The sequence below is a fragment of the Perissodus microlepis genome, chromosome 1 (assembly GCF_051167445.1).
Source record: "Perissodus microlepis isolate ML-2025 ecotype Zambia chromosome 1, ASM5116744v1, whole genome shotgun sequence".
Lineage (NCBI taxonomy): Eukaryota > Metazoa > Chordata > Actinopteri > Cichliformes > Cichlidae > Perissodus > Perissodus microlepis.
Window position 1 is genome coordinate 8,763,567 of NC_140461.1, and position 25,165 is coordinate 8,788,731.

A 25,165-nucleotide genomic window follows, 5' to 3' on the forward strand; every position below is an offset into this window, starting at 1 on the left:
GATCGAGAGCATGAAATGAACCAGTGGTGGAAGTTGATCCAGTGCAAATACTCCTGTATTTGACTGAAATGCTTTTATTTTGCATGCAAATATTGTATGTACCTTATACTCCACATTGTTTCAGTGATTAAAGCTTTAAAATGTATAAACCCTACTAAAAATGTATTGAAAACTTAAACCACAAGGTGGCAGCATCTTACCAAAAAGTTTTATTGTAGGCAACTACGCTAACCAGCATTACATTCTGTGCAAGTTTGAAATTACAGTCTTGAAAGACGTTTTTATGGTGGTTTTAACAAAACTGCACAGACGTTTCTAGTGTTCTCAATAAGTACGATGACAGAAATATAAATGCAGTACAGATATTAAGTTAACATCAAAGATAATTGCAGCCACCGTAAGCAAAAATAGTTTTAAACTCTTGTGCAAAACTACTCTTCACACAATACATCTCTCTTAGTTCATAGGACTCTCCTGCATGAGCCTCAAAATAGTAGCCAATGCTTTCTATACTATATTTAACCGGGTCTGTGGTCTCTCTCTCTCTCTCTCTCTCTCTCTCCCCCCTCCCCCCCCCCCCTGCCTTTTTTGGGGCTCCCATCTTTGCCCAATGTTGAAAAAAGTCTGGTTAACGCCCCTGGTGTGTGACAGTGATGGAGGAGGGGCGTGCTCGCTTGGCGCAACGCGCGCACGGGCAATTGAAGAGTAGAGAAGAGGCGCACGGGGACCACGCACTCAATGTGCACTTACCGGTTCGTTTATGTACGATTTATTTCCCGGAAGACCTTTAAGTCTCTCAGGTAAGATGCTAAACTCTCGTTTGATTTAAAAAAACTAAACAAAACAAAAACGACCCTTCCTGACACATTAACACCTGCATGCTCAAGAGAAGGGTAACTGGTTGCACGGGGGAAAAAAACGGTTAACACAAGGATGTCTCAGCGGAAAACTTTCCATCTCTGGCAACACCTTTTTCATTTAAGTCGAGGTTTACATACATGTGTAAATTTGTCGAAGTCTAAAGTTAAATAAAATGACACTTTTCTTGATCTCCGCATCGATTTTCCTTGACGCGTTTTTACCTGCCTGCTCTTGTCATCCAGACTGCAAGAAGTTCAATTGGTTTGTTTCGGAAATGAAGCTACTCACTCCTGGCTCGCTCTAAGCGAGCTGCCTTTGAGAGTTAGAGCTTCAAATGTTAATATTGAAATCCTCTTTGTCACATATTTAGTGCGAGTTTGATCGAGTTGTAGGTGGAGAAACTGGCTGAAACTGTGAGAAATCAGAAAGTGGATTTATCCCCCTTGTTCTAAACGGGCTTTCGGTCTGCCATGCGTTTGTGTCAAATGTGTATCTCCTTGTATGTCACCGGGTAATGACTGGTAGTGTTTCTCACTCATTTATTGAGCGCACCCATCCAACTATAACCAGTATATTTACTTCGGCATGGATTAAACTCTACCAGTGATCCTGTGATGTCTTTTTTCCGTTCTTCAAACCAACAAGTGCATTTTAGGGAAGGTAATATTTGTTTTTAATAAGTAAGTTGCTTTTTGGCAGGCTGGATGTTGCTGATTTAAAATAGTTTTATCTCTTCAAATCTCTTCCTACAACATATGCTCCCCGTTTCTACCACGAATAGTGCCCCTGTCAGTGCATGTATGCTCATTTTAGAGTGAAACTGGCTTTAGTCCTTTAGTAACTGGAGCTCAACACAGTGCGTGCTTCAGAAAGCGCTTTACTGTTTGAGTTTAAAATCGAAAATGAATTTGATTTATTTACAAATCAGTTTAAAATGATCTAATATTAAATGACGTTATCTGCACTTTTTAATTAGTGGTCATTAAAACAACAGTTGTGGAGCTGTGCTGCGAGATCCCAGAGAAAGCAGCATGAGTCATTTTTAATGAAATCAAAATAAATTATTATTAAAATCGGATGGTTAGTTAACTTCTCACACAGTGTTCGTCCATTTTTTTTTAGATAGCCATCTATGAGCTCAGATTTCATTTAAGTGGATTTAAAAAGACCTTAAATTGATTTTAATAATATATTCACAATGCAGAAAAACGTTGATTCCCATATCTCACTGACCACAGTTTTCACTGGGGCTTCTTTATTTTGCAGGAAATGGTCCGTGTATTATTTGGGTGCATCACAGTGAGTGTGAGGTAGTTTTATTATTATCTTAAAGTTAGACATATTAAGAGCTATTTTTGTTGTTGTGAAGTTCAGTCTGTTTCCTAAATAGAAAGCAACCGCACATTGTCAGCCCATGTATTTATTGAGCCAGCAGTGTGCATAATTTTGCCTGAATGTAATGTTACAGCATAGGTGATGTGATCTCTGAAAGCAGAACATACAGGACATAGTTTTAAGGGATTATAATGGTTGGCTGATGTATAGCTTTTCAGGGAAATGTGTTTATGTGCACACAGTCCACTCGCTTGCTTTGGTCTAAATAGAAGATTAGACATCAGCTGAACAGCTTACATACACAACTCGCAATATATGGCTTCACTTGAAATCGGTCTTTGTGATAATTTATTGCAAATAGTTTGAGAAATGATATGTAAACTCCATCACATCTGAGTATTTAATGTTGCACTTCCTCAGCTATTACTTTCCGTAAAGTGAAGCTGCAGCGAAGTCATTTCTTGGCATCGTCAGGTAGTTTAAACTGTGGATGAAGGCCATATTACTTCTCCTAAGAGCCAGGAAGAGATTGTGTAGCTGTACAAGTGACTTCTGAAAACACCAATTGGCTTTGTGTTTCTTCTCTACAAGGTATGAAAGCTGTTCTGGTGATAAACTCTTTACTTGGCTTAAAAGCTTTTTTTTTTTGTTTACGCTGTGATGACGTGTAGAAATGTGTAAACCCAAGAACCGAATGACATATGCATTCCTGCCATCATATTCTGGGTACATGGATAGGCTAATTCTCATGTTTCTGCTTGTTTGAGCCTACTCACTGTTACTGACTCCATCGGGATAAGAGACATAGCTTCTGTGGGGCGGCTGTGTATCACTTGCTTGATTACTAATCTGATCCCTTTTCCAATTCTCATAAGTACAGGCGGCTTATGGATTGACCACTTGCTGTTATTTTTAATGACATCACTTTGTTTTAATTTAATCTAGGCAGTGAAAAACATTGAAGCCTAAAATGGTGAGATTAACATGTTTAATGGTCAGTGTAAAATATCTGTGAGGAAGAGAAATCAAGGGGCATTGTTTTGACGTATGGAGCTCATGTGTTTTAATGTAATGGAGGGGTTAGTCTGTGCAGTGCAGTGGCAGTGGTGTTAAATTCTTGGTCATGGCTCAGCAGGTGAATGCGTTACTGCAATTCCCTAAATAACCCTAACCCGTTCACAGCTGTAATCTAAATCGTAACCTATACATTAGCATTGGCCTCTGGTGTGCAGTTATCCTTTGTGATGGTATGATGTATGTAATTTTGACACGATGAAAACTGTGTTGTAATTTTGCAGATTGATTTTACAGTTTGATGCACCCAGACAGGGTTTAGCTGTGAGTGCGCACAAAAAAATCCCAAACTAAAACAAAACAGATTGTGGGGAATGACACCAGGGTCTGCTTTGTGATGAGCCTCATAATAACTGGTAGTTCAGTTGTTTTGTGTTTCTTCGTCCTCTCGCGTGGAGCCTCAGCTGACCATGTCGCTAGTATAAGAAAGCAGTTCCCAGTGTGTGGTTTCAGTGCTAGCATGTCTTCATCAGTGGGGTTTGTTGAAAACCATTATTTTTCATGTTATGTATTCATAGTCTGCACTGTCATGCATCCTTAGTAAAAATGTTAATGCATTGGAGTAAAATGAATCAGGTCATTTTGTAGGCTAACGTAATCAAATTTATTCAAATTTGCATCCTTTGGTTTGGTGTTTATCTCATTAAGCTATGGCCAATTACTAACTCCACTGTAAAATTTGATGATAATACTGTGAAACACTATTAGCAATTATCCGATAGCCACACTTTCTGTCTGTTATCAGTAAGGTAGTAGCTTGCAGCTATGGTTGAGTAATAAAGCTATAACATTAATATAGAAGGTAGGCAGCAAATGTCACCAGACAGTGTCCATTTGACAGGACATAGTATGTCCAAAACACACTATGTCCCCGTGGATATCAAAGATGGTATCGGGTATCAAGTATTTTCCTCGGTATCAGTATCGAGTTTTGAAATTCAAGTATCGTGACAACCCTGGTTAGCGGATACCTGAGTCTGTCTGGTCTCCAAGCAAAGGATGGGCAGTATAGCCGCAAAATGATACCACAATATTTCAAGAAAATTTGCGATAATGATGTTACTGACAGTATCTTTTCATTGATCCTTGTAGCTTACAGAGAGCGGTAGCAAGCTTCAACATTGTTATCAAAAATATTTTCTACCTGAAATGTTATATTTAGGATCGAGCTTTTTAACCACCTGGGCCAAGCTAGCTTTTCCACCATGTAACCACATCCCTAATTTCTATCCACCTTTGCTCTTCCTGTCATAATGGAGTGCAGCCAGCGACACCTGGTGGAGTCATTTGTTTATATTTGTTTCGCACATCACCAGCTGTGTTCAACCTTTAGTGGGAACAGTTTTCCTGTATATTATGTAAAGTATTTTGTTTTGTTGGAAGCTGTTGAAGTAGCTCGGGTTTTGCTAAATCGTCCTCGGAGGCTGACGCACGGCTCTTGCCTTCAAACTTGCCCAGGCTTGTGTCATTGTTGAGCACACTGTGGAATGTAAACACGTGGTTTCACGGTAGCAGTGATATTTCGATTTGACATTTATTAATAGTGTTTAATTGCAGACAATATGACATGGCATAGCCCTACTCCAGACGTTAACAACAGCTACAGAATCTTGTTTTTGTCATTTGAGCTGAATGACGGCCTATATGGACAGAGTAATAAAGCAGAGGGCTTGGGGAGAAGAGTAATTTTAGGGCTTGGTAAAATACGTTACTGTAACTTCATTCCAGCTATCCATTATAACCCTTCTGTGTTGGTTTCCAAAAACACTTCTCTGGCTATATTTGTGTGAGTTTCACTTCACCTTTGGTGTAAATATAACTTCAGTCAGATGACCTGTTTGGTTTTTTTGCTGCAAACATTGGAAACCACCGAATTAAATTGCATAAGTGTTCTGCAGAAGTATGGACACCTACACGCCTCAGTTTGTGAAGGAAAAAAAAAGTACAGATAACTCAATATAGGTATTTAAACTTATGTTAAATGCACAATGTAAATGGGCATTTGCAGTGTAAATGGTGCCTTTCTCTTCTAAGCAAATGAAAGAAGATGAGTGTGCCCTGTTTAATTTGACCGCTCCTGTGTTTTGAAACGGGTACACAGCGTTATCATCAGCGCTGAAGAGAATCTTGCTGAGTTGTGCGTGGCTTACCTAAACGCACGCATATATATAAATGAGCTAACAGCTATGTGCAACATATACTCTTGGTTTGTGCTTGACAAAGATAATGACCTTGACAGGAAATGTGGGGAACCTTCACCGGATGCACAATGTGACTTCTCACAGGTTTTTCTTAAGAACTAGAGTTGACACCATCTGTGAAGCTGAGAGGAACACAAGCTGTCTCTTTGTGCTACTTTCAGTATCGTTCTTGCTTGGCATCATGCTTATTTCTCTTTTTGGCTATAATGTTTATTTAAAAAAAAAAAAAAAAAAAAGCACGTTTTTTTTCCAACAAGAGTGGGAGCTGGCAACACAGAATAGCACAAGAACATATTTAAAGTTTTTAAATACTAATACATTAAAACCCTCACCAAATCTCAGGAAGCATCATTTTTGAATAATCATTTTAAAGTACATGTCTGATCTCTTTGAGTGTATTGAGATGGGGTTGTGTGTCAGGATAAAGCTATTTTCCCTCTTTACTGTTGAGTACTTCCTTCCTATCAGTCTCAGTAGAGAAATTCCATCCAGATTTGTCCTCATTAAACATGCACGCACACACACAGGCAGTGTTTCTTACTAATAGGCATTTTCTGTTGTTATTAGACCTCATCATGTTCTTAAAATTCTTCTAGCCACTTACAGCACTGATAATTTCTCCAATTTCTCCCCTCTTTCCTGTCTTTTCTCTCTTCGTCGCTCATTTTTCAATCTCACTTTCTCTCATCTGCTTCGGAGCAGGCTCTCTCGCTCTGCTGTCTCTCCCCTTCAGGCTCGAAAGGAAAAGGGTTCCTCTAGGCGGACAGTGTGCTAATCCTCGAACACACAGTGGGGACTAATCGGACTCATTAACTCTCGACTCTAGTGCTTTCACCCAGGGATCACAGCTAATCCTTTTTCAGCACAGTCTTCATCGTGCATGCTGTAAATGCTCGTTTGCTTTATCCTCTCTTGCGCGATTTTATTTCTTGCATAATAATAGAGACAGCTATTTTTTTTTTTTTAAAAATTTAACAAAAACCATTGCTACAGAAGGGTACCCTGCGGTCTGATCTTAGCTTTAAACATCATTTCAACTATACTTCTGACATGGTGCCTTGATAATAAGCTTTCAGTGACACGTGACAGCTCAGTGTTTAAAGCATGGATGTAAACACAGCTATAAAAACAGAGCAAAAACATCGGTCAGTGAATCAGGCCACTTACTGTCGAGCGCCAGAACCACCAAGCTCTCCGGATTGTTTTCACACTGCTTGCACTTGTTCCATATATTTAAAGTCAACCTAATCTCATCTTGGTCTTAAAAAAACATGAGTCCGTGGAGAGTAGGGTGAAGATGACGTCTGGTTCGGCGATGTCTCTGAATCAGTTTCTCCCAGAATCTTTTCCCAACAAGATGTTGTGAAACTATAGGATGAAAAGGATGAGGATGCCACTGGGACAGGGTCTCTAAAGTCAACCAAGGTTCAAAGGCTGTTGTCATTGACGTCACCAGAATCATGGCTGACAGAACATTGGGCTAATACTTGGTTTTATTGCCCAACTCCTGTGACAGTTTGTAGTCTAAACTTTAGTAGATTGAAAGACAAGAGTCCAAATGATTATGCATTCTGTACTAAGTGCTAAGCTCCAAAATCACGCAAGCTATAACTAATCCTTGACTTTTCTTTGGAGCCAACCTGAAATGACAATTCAAGGAACACAATTTGGGGGGCTTCTGCATTGCTTGATTAGTAGGAACTCATTTTGAAGGTGGCGCACGGTAGTGGTGGAAGGCGGACAAGTGTAATTAAAGTTAATAGAAATATTCCTGGGCATCAAGAACAGCTCAAGATAGAAAACAACTGACAGTCAAAAAATTTAAGCTCTGTTTATGCGGCACTTTTGTAGAAAATAGTTGCTGTCAAAGTGGTCAGAAATATTTCAGAATTCTGCCAAGCTCTTTGTAAAATTTTGTCTGGCGGTGTGACATTCAGGGTACATTAGAGGCATGTTTACATGTCATTTTTTCTAATTTTCTGTCAGTTTGGACACAAAAAAGGAAATTCAATCTTTCGTATGTTCGGCAAATGTTGAGTTGCCTTTTTAATTGCACTAAATTTTGATCTGTGGCGTCTCTGAATTACATTTCGTGGTAGGGTAGTAGAGTGCTACTGTGTGTGTGTGTTTTGAATTTCATCATAGTGTGAAGCAGAAATAATAATTTGTGGTTCGAAAAATTACTTGAAGATGGTAAACAGGGTCATTACAGGAACTTTCAATTCACACAGACATACAATCACGGTTTCAAATCAGTGCTATTAAGGTTAAGTAAAAGAAATCTTCATAATCACTTAGGGAAAGAAATGTTAAGACGACCTGCGAAGCACAAAAGCCGATAACCTGTGGCTTTCCACATACTCAAGTTAAAAGAAGGAGCCCGTGATATTTGGAGCCGTGTATTTTTAGGAAGAAACATCCAGGACAGGTTTCTCACTTAAGAAACTTCTTCAGACTTTACTGCATACATTATAAGAGAGAGACATGGCACACAAAGGATCCTGAATTTAACTCTGAGACTTTTGCAACAGCAGAAATGGTGGTAAAAGTATAACTTCTGGTGTGAATTTATTTATTTATTTTTCAAAATCTTATATCAGGGCAACGTCCACATCTGATTTAATCAGTTATTGCTAGATGTGATTGCATTTTTTCCTGCAGTTCTTTCGACTCTGTGACCAAAGAAATCGGCATATGTTTTAGACAAACTATGACTTTACCTCTTAAGTATAGCTAGAGCAACAGCTGGCTGTTTGAAGAGCAAGAGGATGAGAAATCCTAATATGGTTGTCTTTGCTTTTTAGTCATCATTATTACACCCACTTGTTTCTAGTCCCACTCTGTTTCCATTCCTTGCCCTTGCTGCCCATTTCATGACTGTCACCGCAAAAATGTGGTATGCATGACAGAACTTGCCCTCTATCAAAATGAACTAACTATTAATCCTGAAAAAATCTGTTCTGTTAATGCACATGATAAGATTTCCAAGATTTATTTCAAAGATTCTCATATAGTGAGATTTATTCTGATCTACCTTAAAACATGTTTCTTTCTACAAGTGCCACTTATTTTCTTCTTAACTTATCTTGTTTTACCCTGTGATGGGCCAGTGAGCTGTCTGTGGAAGCTTGTTTCAAACACTGAATAATGAAAACATAATTTGCTATCGATAAGTCAAACTCTTGGTTTATGATTACAAAGTTTGAGTTGCATATATCCAAGTTATGACTTACTAACTGAAAATTCTGAGAAAATGACTCAAAAGTGAGAAAATAAGTATGTCATTCATTTGCAATTGTGACTTATGGGTGGCAAAAAATATATGTATTTCTGAAAATGTTCAGGAAGTCCCTGCCTCTCACCCAAAATAAAATGGGATAGGTTCCACTTGATCCAGACTAACTTGATCAGCCTGACTATAATCAGGCTTCACTTAAGCACTGTTTCCCTAGTGATGAAATGCAGTAAAAGCTTTACTGCAAGTTACTGCAAGTTTTAAACCAAACCTAAGAATAGAGGGAATGCACCATCACTCAGCTCACTTGACCACAGTTTACAGTATAAAGATTTCTGCAAACATACAAAAGAAAAACTGTTGACACCACAGGGATGAAATTCCTGCCAACTGTTGCTTCTTCCAACCTGTTTTGGCTCTCCTGCAGCTTGTGCACTGCCGTTGATGTGTGGTGTACGCAACACAACCTATAACTGAAATGAATGGATTTGCCCATAGAGCATCTACTTGTCACCAATGTCAGATCTGGCTTTTTGAGTCAAATATCAGATCGGGGGATCAGGGATACTGATCTCATGGAGTATTTATGTTAGTCTCCCAGCTGTTTTGCGCACTATGCACTTCAACACTTGACAACCCGCTGTGAAACTTTCCATGGTCTGCCACTTTGTGGCTGAGCTGCTGTAGTTCTTAAATGCTTCCACTTTGCAGTATTGCCACTTACAACTGATCATGGAATATTTATGAGGGAAGAAATTTCATAGACTGACTTGTTGCCGTGTTGGAATCTTATTACAGTGCCAGACTCAAATTCAGTGAGCTCTTTGCTTTCACAAATGTGTGTAAAGACAGACTGTGTGAAAATGTGTGTGATTTTTTTTTTTTTTTTTTTTTTATACAGTTGTAGCAGTGGGACTGAAAACACTTTAATTCAAAGATTAAGCGGAGTCATCCAATACTGTGAATTCTGTGCCCAAATACAAGCAACAAAATGACGACTGCATGAGAGTGTTTGCTTTCTAAGGTTATGGAGAAACCCCTTTAGGTTTTGCTGTTGGGGTTTTTTGTGCTGTTTTTCAACTTTTGAAGTAGGTTTTTAGGGAAATAAATGGTAGGACAGTAACTACCGTTACTGTTTGCTCTCTTGTCATCCTCTAGTGTCCAGTTTCAATCACACTTGATCAAGACTACTAATGTATCTTGCCAGGAAAGCTCTCTAGGGGCCATAAAAGGCCATGCCCTCTTAGTTTTGCTGTTTGGAGAGGATCAGTGCTGCTGAGATGGGATGCTTTGGAGTGCCATTAGAGAAATGCCTCTTCACCCCATTTGTTAAATTGTTCCATTTCCTGGACACCCTCCTCGCCCACAGTGCTTTTGTGTCAACACTCATTCTAATCTGCCTTCAGCAGTTGGGTGATAAGATACATTTTGATGTATGTACACAGTCAAAGCAAAACATTTGCCAAAAAGAGCCAATCGATACTATCTTCAGATTTATGAATCTTGTCTAATGTGTTGATGTACTGGCAAGAGATTTGTTGGCTGTAAAATGTTTTCGCGTCCCATGGATACATATGAGATGACCTTTTTGTCTCTTACTTCTTGATCGAAAGCCATTTTGAACATTGAAATGCCCTGCAGCTGGCATGAGGCGATGCCTGCCTCCTCTGAATGCTTGTTTGAGTTTGGATGGTGCAGATGTGTGGGTGTCCTGCTCTTTCTCTCTTTCTCTCTTACTTTTTTTTTTTTTTTCCTCCCAATTTCATTTTCAGAGTATTGTGCTTGCTGTGGTTCAAGGACATTATGTAATGCTTATAAGAGCACCTCATCTGGAGAAGTGCCATTGAGACACAGAGTTTGCAGAACTCATTTTAGAAATGAAAACTTGCCTGTGAAAGACATTAGTAACTAAGGACACTGAACCGAAAAGGAATTCAGCAGGTGAATAACTCTAAGACAAGGAAAGTCTTTATTTTTACCAATTTTTGAAGGATATTTAGGGAGTGATGCAATATTCAACGATATAATGCAAATATTACTTTTCTTACAGTTAATTTGCTCAGTGTATATATTTTTTCCTATAGAGCTTTTTAGCCTCAAGCTTGTAGTTATTTAGTTGGTACACAGCGCTGCTCTTGGTGTGTGCTGTTTTGTGTTTGTGCATTCACATTTTCAGAAATATGTGGTGTTTGCATGCCACAGGGAGGCTTGCGGCACTTTCCTGCTCCAACAAGCTGCTCATTGTGCTTGGCTGGTTAATGAGTGATTAGCCAGGATTGGCTCTCTGTTTGGGAAGAAGAGCTGGTAGATGACCTATCGAATGAATAGTGCAGAGACTAAGATAAAAGCTGGGAATGCTGTTGGAAAAATGTCAGATGGGTCTTGGGGTGCACAATTTAAATTGGAATAGATAAGATTATGTTTCGGGTAAACTGAAAAGCACATGCCTTTATGTAGATGTCATAGATGTGCCTTATCTGGTCAACTAGGGTTATTCAAGTATTTTTATATTTGGTTTCCAGATAAAATGTTGACATATACAGACCCAAACTGCAAAAGTACAAAGCTACAGCATATATCAACACTAGCCAAAGCGGTGATCATGAACTGTAACGAAGATTTATCCAATTTTGGCAATGGAACAGAAAACATCAGATTGTTTCATAGAGTAGTATGCTTTGAGTTTTTGAGTTGTTTGTGCGATGGTGGCATACTCTTTGTTTTTTTTATTTTGTTCTGGTTTTTTTTGTTTTGTTTTGTTTTGTTTTTTCTCATGCGGTTAGTCTTTATTCACCCAGAGACAGCAAAAATATATGTACCAAAACTGAACTGGGGTGGATTTTTAGAAATATCAGTTCTCACTTGGTAAAGTCATCATTTTGGCTGACGCATACGTCAGTGCTTGTCAATATATGAACAGCAGAATTTGAAACAGGGGAAAAAATACAACCAAAGAGTTATCTGTACAATGCCCAACTGCTGCATCAATCTGGCTCTGTTCCTTTTAGAAGTCCCAATGCTCCTGCAGCCACTTGTCATAGAGTTGCCTGTAGAGGATGACCTGCTTCCAACCTCTCTCAGCAAGCGTAAACTGCCAGCAACATGTCAGGACTTAGGAGCAAAACATCAGCTCTGGCTTAAGGGAGCGCCTCATCATTGGTCTGTTGACTTAACCAAAGTTACTTGGCTATGTTCTCTTTTGGGTTTACTCTAAAGCATGGGTGGAGTTTACAGCCATAACGTAATTTATTTCAACAAACACTGGTCCACCTGTAGCACTGCGACTGCACTAGACAGAAGGAGACAAATACACAAATAAAAGAGGGTGTCCATGTGGTTGATGAGAATCTGTGACTGTGGTAGTGGTGACACAGTGGAAAGATAACTAATTTGCCAAAAGGATTTTGAATAATGCTATGTAATTGCTTCAGATGCTGTAGGGCAGGGGTCCCCAATCCCAGTCCATGATGGCCGGTGTCCCTGCAGGTTTTAGAGCTCACCCTGGGTCAACACAGGGCAACAAAATAGTGCTCTCTTTCGTGCAGTATTAGCATAGCTATGTAGGAAACCTGCAGTGTAGGAAGATGATAGACGAGTAAGTGACATTTACACTAGGGTAGAGAAGAAAGGTCTTGGCCAGTATCCCAAAAAGTTGATTCTGTTCATCTGGACGTTGTGTTTTCAGTGGAAGAAACTTTTCATTACTTATCCAAGTAACTTCAGTCTCGGTTGACTGGAGGTGTTTTATTCACATGTACTGTCTATACGGTTGAGGAAACCTGCAGTTAGCCAGGACTGAAGAAATGACTTGAATGAGTGACGAAACGGCTCTTCCACTGAAAACGCAATGGCCAGATGAACAGAATCAATGTTTTGGGATTTCCTTACCTGGAAGATTGAGTATGCATTAGGATGTCTTAGCCAGTATTTTTAAGTATTTGTAACAAGTTTTGTTAATTTGAGTTTTATTGTCAGGCATAATATAGGCATTTCTCGAAGTATTAGAAATAACAGGAAAATGCATTGATTTTTGTCAAACAAAGCAGTATTGATATACTTTACTTTTTACAATTTATATAAATTCGGAGTGTTTAAAAAAACAAACAAAGTTATTATTTTTACTGTTTATTGACACATCCTACTGTAATATCACTGTCATAAATAATAACGTTACAATCTGGTAGCATCACAAACCTCATGTAATTGGGGATTCCCCAAAGGTATCGATGGGAACACCCTGTACACGTAATGGGCAAATTATGATTTGATATCCTCCTTTTCTCTCTTCTTTAATACGGTTCTGTCAGACGCTTCCTTCTTTAGAAACAGCGTTCTACTTCCCCACCGTCGCACCATAGTTTATCTTCTGATTGTTTACATTCTCTCTTTAATATTGCAGGATCTTTTCATTATGATATAAAGTGCCTTCTTATTAGCCTCTGCACATATCTAGTTTCGTTGAATGCTTCTGTTTTGTTGTGTAGAAAAAGAAAGCCACTGTCTTTAAAATATCATTTCTTTCGCATACGCCACACTCACTTCATCCTTTGTGGGGCTGTCACATGGGTCACTGCCAACACCATTTGGGAGGCAGTGGTCCAGTGATGCAGCCCAAAGCTTCAGGCTCAGGTGTCACACGGTCAAAAGACTGGTGTTCTGTTAATGCATTGTAAGCTCATCTATTCTGGCTTGGTGATCTGTCTTCTAGTTGATAGTTGTTGTAGCAATAAAGATTTGTGTTATGCTTTTGTGGCTGCATCTCTCTCATTTGTCAGTAATCATGGAATGGATTTCAGTTTTAGAGCCTTTTAAGGATCATTACTGCTCCTCTTGATGACAGGAACCATGTGTCCATAAATGAATAATAAATGCTTGGTTCTTATCTGCATCTGTGCTTATCTATCCCAAATAGATTCACTGTTTGTCTTGACAGGACTTAAAATCTGTCATTCCTTTCATAACAGCATCCATCTGTGACTAATTATACAGTGGCTGCAGGATCCTTTTTTTTTTTTTTTTTTAACGAAACTGTCCTTGCACAGTTGTTAGGGAAATGAGTCACGGTTGTTAAGGAAGTGAAATGGTGTGCGGTCGACTGTATGTCGCAGGGTATGACTGGCCTTCATCTGAGAGCTCTCAGAGCACTCAAAACCTCTGCAGTTGTTTGATGTTTGAGCTCTGCAGATCTTCATTCACATTTGGAAATAAAGAGAAAATATGGGAACAATGTAGCAATGTGATTGTACAGCTTATGTTTATGTATATCTTAATTGGTTTTAGTGTGATAGAGCAATCCAAAACTCATGGCAGCAACATCCGCAGTCAGTTACTCCGCGTTGTGTGGTAAGTGTGATCAAAGCAATGATTGGTGACAGCTGACAGCATACTGAACAAAAAGCTCACTGTGTTCCTGTTTTGACTCCTGGGTGATGCAAGAGTGTGTCAAATACCAATAGTGTGTGTGTGCACCATCTCTCAACACAACACAACGTTTTTAGTTAACCTTTGTATCACTATGAACAAGTATTTTGATGGTTTTAAGAAATTGGGAAATTATAGTGTTTATAAAACTCACTTGCAGACTGTAAAGATAACATAAGACTTTATTGATCCCACAACGGGGAAATTTTTGCGTCACCTCAGCTCAGGTACAGATATATGAAGGAAATACAAAAATACAAATAAGTACAATCAATGAAAAAAAGTAAGATAATACACTATATACAATGGTAGCATACAAAGTATGTGATTATGGATATAGTTGGAAATATGGAAGACATAAACTATATAGCTTGGAAGGTAAAAGCTGCTTCTTCAGTCAGTTCAGGTGAAGTAAAAAGCTAGCAGACACTGAACTTTGACCAAAAGCTATGCCTTTTCACTGGATTTGATTAAGTCACTTGATTGTGATAGTTGTAAGTTTATAAATTTGCACTTTTTCTACATATGCAGTAAAATCAAACTGTTTCAGACACATAGACTTTACTTCTTACATTAAAAAAAACCCAAAACATTTTCTCCGTACAAGACTCATATATATCATCTGCAGTCAAATAAATTTTGCACATTGGAGTCACTCTTATTTTGGAAATTAACCAGCTAGTCCCAGCCTTTCCTTTTCTATGTTTAACCCCTGGCTGGCTCACTGGGAACCCTTCATGTGTTAGCATCCACAGAGAGACCTTTGACTAATTCCACCATCTTGGGCAGCTAATAACTTGTCTATCACTGCTGCACTTCTGACATGTTCCTTCTATACTATGAAGATGTGCACTAGGTTTTATTTTGAGTCATTTTCACTTTTTCGTCATAGTACTGTTGCTTCTTGAGGTTTTTTGTTTGTTTTGTTCTATATAGACATTTTTTGTCTGTCCCTGGATGATCTGAGGAAGTAAAATAATCAAAAGAACCATCACACCTAAAACTCCAAAGACTGATTTATTCTGTGGTGAATCTTTGTAGGTCCTATAATGTAACCTATGCAAGAGCATTCATGCCTGGTGCATTGTGCATTATGCATTAATTAGAGTGCATGGTAGAAACAAAGAAAATGCTGGGACTTTTTTTCCGTGCTGGCTCCCCACTCTTCAGTACCCACAGCTGTGGGCTGCATTGAGTCGATATGTAGTTGCTTTTCTAAGAAGGTGCACATCAGATTATTTAACACGGAAGTTAAAAGCCCATTTAAATATTTTATTCTCTAGCTGATCACATCATGTCTGTCCCAGGAGCAGTCAAACTTTTGTTCTTACATCAGTAGTAACTGATCAGTGAGTCATTTTTAAACCAACGCTTCCAGTATTTTGCCTGGTAGCTCAAGAAAAGTTAGATTTATCAGATTAAATAGCTGAAGTTTTTCTTCTAATATGCCAGATGCACGCTTAATAAATATTTAACGAAATAAAAGTAATTAAATATGTGGAACTAATAACCCTAAAAATACTAAAATTAGTTCAAGGTTAGTTTCAGATTTAATCAGCCTTCTTACTGAAGGATGTTTTCCTTCTTTCCACAGGCTACTTATAGAAACTATCCATTTGTTAACTCTTTCTTGGGTTGAACAGTAACTTTATATTGCCCCTGTTTAAGCATGCATACAAAATTGCCCTTTCTAGATGGAGTTGGATGTCATTATAGGACAACTGGAGTCATGCACTAAACAGGGTGAGTTCTTCACACCTGGATGAGCTTGTCTTTATGCTGCACAGTGTGAGACTGTGACTCATATTTGGGAGGGACTGCAGTGAAACTGAAGCAACTCATGTCCGTTCCTTTGAGAGATCCTGCACAGACAGATGCTCAGTAGGAGTAACCTTGCTTTCACCCAATACAGCCAAAAACTCTTCATCCCACTCAACCACAGAAACCTCAGATTTGGTACTGCTGCCTGAAGACATTCCTGACTGTGTAGCTGTTCATCAGCAATGCTTTTATGCACATTTCTTGGCTTACAGTGGCAAAACATAAGGGGAGGTTTTTGCAAAATGTGTAACTGTAACCCTGCCGCATACTTTCAGACTGCCAACAACAAGGCCTCCATTCAGAATCGGAAAGAAAGTGTGAGCCAATGTAAAGCCTACAATGAAGTGGAACACAGACTAAACACAAATCGGAGGCCAGTCATATGGGGAGGCTGATACAGGAACAAACATTTTAAGAGTGCTAATGAAGACACTCAGCAAAGAGACAAGGATGCTATTAGTCAGCCCTCATTTACTCCAGTCATCCATAGCTCCCAGGAGGCATTTGAGGTAATGAGATCCCTCTGTGCTCTTTCTGCGTCACTCCCACTGTCTGACCTCTCTGTTGCTGGACAGCTGTAATTGAAGGCTTAGCAGAATGCGCTGTGCCATGCTGCACTTATAGCACATGCTGTCAGCATTTCTTTTGCTCATTACACGTGTATTATTTTCCACTGCATGGCTATTTGTCCCACACATGTACAGCAGGGAGTCACTCAATCAGTCTGGTGCTGAGACTTTTGACAAGTGTTTGGCTTACTCCAATAGTTAATAATATTGTACTTGTCTCCATGGGGAAATGTCTCATCTATTTGACCTGTCCTAACCACAATCATACAGCAGTCATAGAGCAAAGCTTGTGGATCTGCGCCAGTACACAAGCTTACGCCTTGTGTAAGTGTAATGGCAGGATTATTCCTGCCTAACGTGTCAATCTTATGGTGTGGGAGGAAAAGAGAAACTTGCAAATGCAGTGATGCAACAATGATAATTACCATGCTACTATAGAAGGAATCAAATTTTCCTCTTTTCCACTGCTGGGGTATTTTAGAATTTAAAATCCTTTCCTGAAGGGGAATTTGTCACTCATGTCCTGTGGGTTGGGAGAGTATCGCTCAATACAAAAGGTACATTTACCTGGAGCCTAATATTCAAGTGCTGAAAGACCCATAATACTTCATATTTCAGCTGATTACAGTAGGGTTACCCGTTGACTTGCATGCATGCCTGCTTGACTTTAATCTGGTGTCAAACTCGAGGCCTGCACCCAGTGCAGGACACATGTCAAACTAAACTGGCGATCATACCCTTACCTCACTAACAAATATGCTAACACACATTAGCATGGAAAAGGTTGGAAAAGCTGATCCATAAAACGGACCATTTCATGAGAGTTTGGACTCACAGCAGAGCTGTGCAGCCCAGAATCTTTATTAATATTATTCCTCTCATTATTTTTACTGAAGCTTGTCGAACAACCACCGAGTTGTCATGTTCACACTTGTGAAATAGGCAATGTCAAGCTTGTAGGATACCTGAGGATATAGTTTAAGCAATTGCTCTGTATTATCACCAGTTATCATATTTAGCTTTGTGAAAAAGGTTGATCTTTTAGTGTAGTTTCTAGTGTAATATTATTTTGTTTAACTAAATTTTATACTATTCAGAAGTAGCTTTATGTGGACCCAGTTATACATGAGAAAGCTATGTGATACTTTATCAACTCTAAACTGTATGTAGGTTTCTGGTCCTTGATGTGAGTGAGTTTGACACCCTTGGAGTAAATTGCAGCAGGTTGTGTGTTTTTCCTCTTTAAAAAAAATACTTTTCAAAGAGAATTGATCCCTTGCATAGCATTTGTATTTCATGTAAACTCTTGAAGAAATAAGAGCGGCACAGTGCTGGCAACAACTACTCTGAAGAGATGATAAATATCCATCTTCAGGGAGCTCATCAAACATGCGCTAAAGAGATAAGATGGCCAATGAGGAAGACAAATGCATAATGATTTCATAACTGTAGCCAAAGTCCCACAGCTATTCTGATTAAATGGGCGGTGCATGTAAACACCAAGCCACTACTGTCAACTCACCAGTCGTGTAATAGCACTGTTGGCCACTTGCATAACTTTTGCTTATTCCATGCTCTTGGGATCAGTGTTCCTAGTGTGCTGGGTGCGAGCGTCCAGAGACAGGGTGTGTTTGACAACAGTCGTTGGTCCTCTTAATTTTGAGCCAGAGCCAGGCAGCTCTTGGAGCCTTTGCAGACAGACTGACACCTCCCTGCATGTAAGCAAAGTGTCATATAAAATCTCCAATCATGAGTTGAATTCCTGAAGCCGTTTTAATACACCCTGTTTATATTCTTACATCAGATTTGTAGAAATAAAACAAAAAAAAGGAAAATATTTTACAAATAGCTGCTAAGATTCATTTTAAGATAAAATTTGTTCTTAAAGTCAACAAAGATTTGTGCAGTGACTGCATAGATCAGAGCCATGACTACTCCATATTCCAAATAATTTTTTTTTTAATATCAATTTTTAGGAGGTTAACACTAACACCTACTCCGCTTAAATCCCACAACTGTACACAGATGTTTTGAATAACAACGAGTTTGTGCTTGCTTCCTGGCCTCGAACCCACAAGCATTGCATAAATAATTTTTCTACAGGGCAAAAGCATTTTGTAAGACTCTTATTCTCTACTTGGTTTTTTTTTTTGTTTTTTTTTTACCATCTCAATTATGCATTTAAAAATATACATTTTGAACTTTTGGAAAATACCTGCATCAGCCATTGCACAGAAACGTGAGGAGGAGGAGCACAGTGGCTAAGTTCAGGCAGCCTGATGTTGACCCCAGATACCGGGAACAAGTTTATTCAGTTCACATGTATGAAACTGCCGATATGCTGCCTCTGATAAAAAGGCTACTTTTTCAGTTTGCAGAATTTAAGATGGTTCTGATTACTCGGAAACCTTGGTCAGAGATTGGGAGCTCTCTGTCATACCAAGTAACAGTTTCCATGGTGGAAATTGTTACTAACTAAGAGGTGTCCTCTTGCTTTTGAAATTTCTTTCCACACATCTCTAAACACTGTGCTGACATATTCTTGGTTTGTTGTGCATGCACTGCATGATTGTGGTTTAAGTTGATCTCAGTAGTACTGTACGAGTGTCCAATGAAACATGTTTCCACAAGAGTTTTTTCAGTCTAGAAAGAAGTTGATTATAATTAGTTAAATCATGAACTTCTAGCTAGAATGATCTGTAAAAATGGGTATTATTTGCCAGTAGAATTGCATTAATATCAAAACCTACAAAACTGTAAAACGATTCTAGTGCAGCACATAATGCAAGTATAAGCTGGCCCCTTCCAAGTTGTAATTTAAAATTGTACTGTAAATGTACTGGTGGTTATAGCAAGAGCAGTAGATGATGGCAATTTAACTCTTTTACTTGATTTGGCTTCAAGGTAACGTGTGTGTGTGTGTGTGTGTGTGTGTGTGTGTGTGTGTGTGTGTGTGTGTGTGTGTGTGTGTATATATATCAAGCTTTAGTTACATTGTTTGTTCAACCTTTTTTATTTGTTGATAAATTGTGATTGGCTGATTCACCCTGTGGACTGAATGGGACAGCTCCCAGTTAACCTGTCAGACATGATTTGGCGTTTACCATTGGGCTACTGTTTATGTCAGTCCTATATTCTTTATTAAGGCCATTGCATATTTATATTTCCTTTTTACCTCACTCATTTTCATCTTTCTCATAGTGATCCATCAGCACCTGTTTGGGGAACATCATTTTGACCTAATAATTTCTTTGCCTACTAGCTTCACAGCTGACAGTACTTCCTGTCAAAGCTCCTGCCAAAAACAACCAGCAAGAAATAGCAGCTGTACTAGCATGCTACGTGTTTGAGGTGTATGCTATGTGCAAACTTTAGTCATATGAGTCTAGAAGTCTCTTTTTATATCAGCAGGCTTTGTGTGGGATTTTAGACCTTCAGCTTTCAGGTCACATGTGCATTCACTTTCATTGTTATTATCCCTTTGAACTTGCCTTCAGACAGACATTAAATCTGTACTGTACATAGCACCACAGCTGTGGCTCTTACCTTTCCTTGTACTTTGCAGTAGTGTGATTTCTGTGTGTGAATAGAACCAGCTACAGACTAATGTAGAACCGATCTAGAACTAGACCTTTTCAATAAAAAAACAAACAAAATCAGACAGTTCCTCATAGAAGGTGTGTGTTGCTTTAGTTTAAAGGTGATAGGTACATATCAAAGGCTTACAGTACATATTTGTTTAGCTAGCTATGGTTTTCATATTATTTTGCAAGTGTGTTTGCAGTGCTGTTGGAGGATGACATGCAGCAATGAGTTGGAATACAACATTGAAAATTTGATCTATGCTAACATAACAATTAAATATGACTGGGGATGAAGTCAGTGTCCACATGGACTGACCCAGGGAATGTTAATCTCCTCGATCTAAAAGCTTATTTCACACTAATGCAGCACTGTATCTGAACATAAGGTCAACCAGTATAAGGGGTAACTTGCTTGTTTAGATCCCACTTAAACCTGTGTGGGAATTTAAACTATCTGATGCTGTGACCACAGAAAGCACGCAGCTCTGTTACTGTTAGTTTAAGGTTTTTTTTTTTTCTTTCTTTTGTAGGACTGGTGCAAAAAATGTATCTAGTGTCACAGCACTGTGTTAAATTATTTAAGGATAACAATATTTTATATACAATGGGATGAAGTACAATATCTCTCTATTGGTCGATTAGCTTAGTCAGAGCATGTAACTCAAATGTGCTACTGTAAAGTAAGTATTGTGACATAAATTAATAGGCATCCTTCACTTTGTTAGGTACACCTGTTCAGCTGCATGTTAACACGTGTCTGATTAGCCAGTCACATGTTAGCAACTCGGTGCATTTAGACATGTAGAAATGGTCAAAATAACCTGCTGAAGTTCAAACCAAGGATCTGGGGAAAAAAGGTGATGAGGTGACTCTGAATGTGTCATTGTTGTTGGTGACTGACAGGCTGGTCTGAGTATTTCAGAAACTGCTGATCTACTGGGATTTTCCCGCACAGCCATGTCTGGGATGATTTACAGAGACTGGTCCAAAAAAAGGGAAATGAGCAGCAGTTCTGCCGTCTTCATGCTAGAGGTCAAAGGAGAATGGTCAGACTCCTTTGAGCAAATAGGAAGGAAATGGTAACTTAAAAACGTACTCATTACAAACAGTATGGAGAACGGCATTGCTGAACACACTACATGTCAAACCTTCAGGCAGATTGGCTACAGCAACAGAAGAGCACACTAGGTCCCCCCCCTTAATGTCATGTTAAGAGCAGGAAACTGATGCATTTCACACGGGCGCACTAAAGTTGAATAACAGAAGATTGGAAAAATGTTGTCTGGTCAGATGAGTCTCAATTTCTCCTGCAACATTCATATTGTAGTGTCACAGTTTGGTGTATAGAACATGAAAGCACAAATCCATCGTGCCTTGTGTCAACGATTCACGCTGCTGCTGCTGCTGGTGTAATGGTGTGGAGATATTTTCTTGACACGCTTAATAGCAGCTGTTGCTTACCGTGTCTTTATGACCACAATGTACTCCTCTTCTAATGGCTGCTGGATATCTAGCTGGAGAATGTGCCATGTCACATAGGCAAAATTATCTCGAATGTATTTTTGGAACATGAGTTCACTGTATTCAAATGACCTCCACACTCACCAGATCTCAATCCAGTAGTACACTTTCAGGATGTAGTGGAGATTCACATATTGGATGTGCAGCTGACAATATGTCATCATATCAGTACGAACCAAAACCTCCGAGGAATGTTTCCAGCACCTTGTTGAATCTGTCATGTAGAATTAAGGCTGAACGAGTTCCAGCCTGGCACTGGAAAAGTGTACCTGATGAAGTGGCTGGTGAGTGCATGCGTAAGTACTGTATATCATATTTTGATGCAGAAACTCCACCACTGCAGGAATGTGATAAGTGCAATACAGAAAGATTAGTGTGTTTATAGAAAAAAATTTCCTGGGACTACTGACAAACTCTTTCAAAACAAAGATTGACATCAGTCTGGGGTGTGCCCAAAGAAAAACAAACACATGCATGTACGGCTCAGCTGAAGCAAACATTTACCCATCTTCTTTCTTCTACTATTATGTAATAGATACTATGTAATTGTACTGTTTGTTTGTGTTGTGTTGAGACCCATTTACCACAACCTGTTTTCAATGTGGAACAAGACATCAACCCACTAAACAAACATTCACAAGCAAATATTGAGAATCTAAAACATGTTCATGCACACAGTATGGATGCATATAGTGCAGTTCCACTGAAACCTCTGCATAAATGTAAAACATTTACATCTGGTGTATCTGTTAGCAAGTTTTATCCAATATGAACGAATCGCAGAAGACATGTCTCTGATGTTTTTCCATCTTTTGGTGACCCTGTCTCAGGATCCTGGCCAGACAGGACCGATGACAGATGAGGGTGTGGTGTGGCACATCTCACACATGCATACACGCGCACACCAGCAGAGTGTCGTTTTTATTAGAGCACTCCAAGAATTTGATTATAAGTAAAGGCCTTGCATTTCTGCCAATTTCAGGATTGACCTCCATTGTCTGTACTTCCCAGAGATAATAGAAGATGTCATCCAGTACATTTTCCCCGAATGCCCGGAAATCTTTGCGTCTGTGGCCACACAGAAGAGTGTTGTAGGCTGGGCTTACTCATGTATACCCATGTGAAAGCTTTAGTAATGTTTTACTCGTTATCCACTCATAGTTAAAGGATGTTCAGACTCCTCAGTGGCTTGCTGGTAAAGTGAAAGAAAACCAGCGCATTCATGTATGAATGCACATTATAAATTATAAACACAGTTAAAACAAGACTAGTTACAACAGTAGATTAGTAGATTGTAGAAAACATGCACCAGATGGCCCTGTCAGCAGACAGAGCTTTATGGTAGCCTGGAAAATTACCATCACCGTGTTGATCTGAAGCTGTCTCCCATTTCTGTTGGAGTAGCTCTGCATGATATCCACGGTAGGTTTTGTTTCGCTGTGTAAACAGCTCTCCTCTCTGCTAGATGCAGATGTTGAGATTTCTCTTTGAGTGGTAATGCCGGTAGTAAGCTGGCTGGCGTACTAAGGGATAATTATGGTTTTCTTATTGGTGGCGGCAGCGGTGGTGGCGGGGAAATGGGCTGGTGCATACAGAGGGTTCCTTCTGCTACAGATTTACAGGATGGAGCCTGTCTGGTTATGAAACGTGACATGGGGATGTGGCTGGCTATACCAGCTGGAAACAATGGTCTCTCTCACCGTATAGCATTCTTTCCACTCTTTCTTACTAAACTTTCTCTACAAATTACGTGTTTTTGGGAAACAAAACATTCCACGAAGGTCATCTCACATTGTGCGTCATCAATCTTATATATGTTGAAAGCACAAGTACAAATATGGAACGGGGTCAAATGGCTACAGTAACATTTGTAATCAACAAACAGCCTCACAACATGTATAGTTCAGATAGTTAAATATTGTTTATTAAATATGAAGAGCTGTGAAGTTTTCTAAAGATTTCTGTCCAGGTAAATTGCACTCACGTGTGAGGTATCCACATACGGAGTCTGCCATAGTGAACACTTTATGATTTTTAGGTATTTTGTATAAAACAATTACTTTGGCCAGACTCACTCACTGTTTAATTCTGCTTGAGGCAAGATGATGACAATGATGGAAAAAGTATAAAATACATTCATTGTGGGTAAATTAATCTGTGGAAGGATCATTAACATTATTTTATGGGTGACATTTTTCGTTGGGTCTACAGGTGTTTTCCCAATCCATAATGCATATGAGAAGGAAATGGCTTAGACAAATTCAATCAGTGCTTTCCCAGGATTGGATTTGGACGATGGTTGATATGTTTAGATGTAAATTCTATGCTTCTTTAAATCAATAAGCTCCTCGTTGGAGTGCTCTTTGTGTCAAGCAGAAAAATTGGTGACTTGAGCTCAGTTTGTAGAAGCAAATGTGAAACAGTTGAGCAGCAGCAGCCAGCTTCCGAGCACGTGGTGTTTTCGCTTGCACTTCCTGTATTTATTATCAGCAACAGCATTTAAAGCTTAAATCATTGCTGAAATAGCATCCTGCTAATATTGTTAAGGGTCAGCAGCTCCTTCTGGTCAACATGGTTAATTTAATACCAGTAGACAGTACTGGGAGGAGAGTTGGAGATATGGAAAAGGACAAAACCTAATCTAATATGCTGGTTGCATTTTTGTACATACATAAGTCATCAGTTTATGTAAAGGTGTACAGGCAATCTTCTCCACAATTACAAAGGTAGTCCACCCCTAACCTACCCCTGTCCTGACTGGGATAAACCTTGTTCCATGTACTGACTGAAATATGATAGTATTAATCATAATCGATTATGCCTTGATTATGGCGCTCGGAGCAAGTCATTCAGGACATTCAAGCACTTCATGTTACTACACACTGTTACTCTCTGTTTAGTTTTGGTAACATCTGGTTTAAATTCAGGATTCAGGCACAGTTTACATTAGATTTCTAGCTACAGACAGAGCAATCATTTATATTAACTGACAGAGTAGATTGATCTATCTATCTCTCTCTCTATGTCTCTATCTCTATCTGGTGCAACGATACACAAAATTCACGGTTCGGTTCGATACTTTGGTGTCACGGTTTGATATTTTTTCGATACAAAAAAATGTTCATGTCTTTTTAATTTGTCATTTATTAAAATTATAAATATATATTTTAACTCAAAAGTACAGTTTTTAAATTTAATGTTGCTGAAACAACAAAATAATAATTAAAAAAAAATCCATCTGATCGAGGAATCACTCATCTTTGGAAAAGAGAGTTTATTACAGAGAAATGGCTCTTTCCAAAATAAAAGCTATACTATACGCTTCTTCTGGGCTATATTCTCAGCACCATATTAAACATATCTGGTCCCCATAAGGAGAATCATGTGCTCTATATGTATGTGTGTGTGTGTGTGTGTGTGTGTGTGTGTGTATATGTGTGTGTGTATACGGCTGAAAATGAAATCAGCGATAGTTCCTAAATACAGGGAGTGCAGAATTATTAGGCAAATGAGTATTTTGTCCACATCATCCTCTTCATGCAT

At 39.0% G+C, this 25,165-nt stretch overlaps 1 protein-coding gene across 3 annotated transcripts in view; it reads left to right on the top strand.

The window, feature by feature from the left end:
• Window positions 1-683: 683 nt before the first annotated feature.
• adcy7 (adenylate cyclase 7) overlaps window positions 684-25,165 on the top strand; it is a 65,051-nt gene continuing 40,569 nt past the window's right edge. For 2 of the 3 annotated variants that reach the window (XM_084929065.1, XM_084929083.1), the window contains exon 1: window positions 684-800. The gene's annotated coding sequence lies outside the window, so the exon portion shown is untranslated. Of the gene's footprint in view, window positions 801-825; window positions 1,522-25,165 lie in introns of those variants that run through there. The other variant, XM_084929075.1, reaches the window with a different exon arrangement.